Source organism: Dendrobium catenatum, unplaced genomic scaffold (assembly GCF_001605985.2).
Source record: "Dendrobium catenatum unplaced genomic scaffold, ASM160598v2 fragScaff_scaffold_1341, whole genome shotgun sequence".
In the NCBI taxonomy this organism is placed as follows: Eukaryota; Viridiplantae; Streptophyta; class Magnoliopsida; order Asparagales; family Orchidaceae; genus Dendrobium; species Dendrobium catenatum.
The window spans coordinates 708,174-710,862 of NW_021319803.1; positions in this window are offsets into that span (position 1 = coordinate 708,174).

Here is a 2,689-nt window from a genome sequence, read left to right on the forward strand (position 1 = left end):
GAGGTGAAGGATGGTGGTCAGCTAGGGCTTGTGATTATGTCGGTTGTGATCGTTGGAGAAGGAAGGAGGTCTAGAGTCAAAGGTTTGATTTGGCATGAAGTTGGGCTATAGGAGGAGGATTTGATGGAAGTAAGAATGAGGCCTTTTAAGATTGAAAGAAACAAAGAAGAGCTCTCTCGAAAGGCTTGGGGGTTAAGGATCGAGTGATCTTTTTAAAATGAGCCCTCTTCATTGCCTTAACCCCTAGGGTTTAACTTGATGGCCCTAATTGATCAGAGCCTTTATTTTGAAGAGGGATAAGCGTCTTAAGCCACTAGAGGGGTTAGGGGAAGGTTGGGTCAGGTTCATTTCCATTGGAGACTTTTGGGAGAAGCAGGGAGGCACTCTCCTCTTTGGGTTAAACTAAGGGTTTAACTTGGTTTAGAAATAAACTAGGGAGTTTTTGTGCTCAAATAGAACCCTCCAATCAAGTTAAGCCTAAAGGAGAAGTCATATGCCATAAGGTCTGATTAATGGGAAGGGTTTAAGCTTGGTTTGACTTATTTGACCAGTAAAAGGTCAAAGGTTCGATGAGGTGGCATCTGAGGGAGGTTTATTGGCTGGTTGATTGGACTCTTAGGCTCTAGAGCAATGTGTTTGGGGTTTAAATGAGTATTTGACCATTTGGAGGTTTTAAAAGATTATGTTGACTAATTTGACTAGTCAACTAGTTAGGTTGACTAGTGAGGTGAACTTGGGATGTGTAGGCAGCTAGTTGAGTGGAATTAAGGGGGAAAATGTGTCAAAGCAAGGAAATGAATGGATATATGGAGGTTTTCATGAAATACTTAAAAGTTGACTTGATCAAAGTAAATTTATTTTGACTCACCCATGATTGGGGTGTGCCCAAGGCATGAGGTGAAATGGATTTGAGATTCAAAGGGGTGACTTGGCCAAGTAAAACTACTTGACTCAAATAGGTCATATTTAACCAAACTAGGGTCCAATTAACCAAGTCAACTATTGACTGGGTTAACATGTCCAGTCAAGTCTAAATCACTAGGATATGTGTTCAAGGGAGTTTGACTAAGTTTGGGTTTAATTTGGGATTGAATTGAGTGAACACATGGCTTATGGTTGGTATGGTCAACCTAGGTAAACTTGGTCGCCCAAGTTGATCCAAGGTTTGAGTTTGAGCTCAAGAAGTTTGGTTTGATCAAATGAGACCAGTGGAGGTGGTCATATAGGATGGATTGGTCATTTTAGCCAAATTGACTATTTGGACCCTTAAGGGGACTTTTGGTCAACCAGGATTGACTTGGTCAACTAGATCAAATTATGACCTGATTTTGGGTCTAATGTAGTCCTAATGATGTTTTGAATGCATTAGAAGAGGTTTCAAAGATTTATTTGAAAGTTCTATGTTGATTTTTGGGGAAAAGTCCAAAAATGCCCTTAAAGGGCATTTTGGTCATTTTGAACCTGTTAAACTTTGGATCAAATTGGGTCTAGTAAAGTATAGTTTATTGGTCAACATACCATAAAAAAGGTTATGAGCATAGTCAAGTGTTATGGGAAAGGCCCCAGCTCAAAATCAACAAAGGGACTAGTCCAATTGCATAGGCTATAAATATTTGAAGGTTTTAGAGCATTTTGAAAATAAATTTATTTTTTGAGGCTAGAGACATCAGAATGAGCTCAAATTTGAAGGGTTGACTATATAGACATTTTTTGTCACTATACAATTTAAACATCATGAATTTGATGTCATTTGACTGGGTTTCAAGGTAATTGAAAACTTACCCATAAAGGGTTTCAAGACTTAGGCCAAGTGACTCATCGAGGGTAGCAGTATAAAGAATAAGAGGCTTCTCCGGAATAGGGGCTACCAAGACTGGTGGATTAGTAAGATATTCTTTGATACTCTCAAAGGCACTCTGGAATTTCTCATCCTAAACAAATTTAGTGTCCTTTTTGGCTAGGGTAGAGAAATGTTGACATTTTTCAGAAAGATTTGAAATAAACCTCCTTATATACACCAGTCTAATGTAGAGAGACCTTAGTTAAGTAAGGATATAAGGACGTGACATATTTAAGATGGCTTTGATTTTGGTAGGATCAATTTTTATTATTGATTGCCTCATTATAAAACCTAAAAATTTCCTTGAACTCACACCAAAAGCACACTTTATAGGATTCATTTTGAGGTTGTAGCGGTGCAACCACTCAAAAAAGACTCTTAAGTCATATGTGTGAGCCTCTTTGATTTGCTCTTGACAATTAAATCATAGATATAGCAGTCAACTTGATTATGGATTAAGTCATCAAAGACATGAGTCGTGGCCCAGTGGTAGGTTGCACTAATGTTCTTAAGGCCAAATGACATCACCTTATAACATAAGATTCCTATAAGAGTCTTGAATGTATTATTTCTCTCATCTTTTGGGGACATATTGATTTGATTGTAACAAGAAGAGCCATCCATAAAGAAGAAAACAGCATGTGAGGAGGCAGTGTCCACCATGAGCTTAGGTATGTGTAATGGAAATTCATCATTGGGATACATCTTATTCAGATCCCTATAGTTGACACAAATCTGGATTTGATTGTTCTTCTTTCAAACTTATAAGATGTTTTCTACCCAAGAGGGGTATTATTCCTCTCGAATAAATCTAACATCTACCAATTTCATGACTTCATAAATGACTTG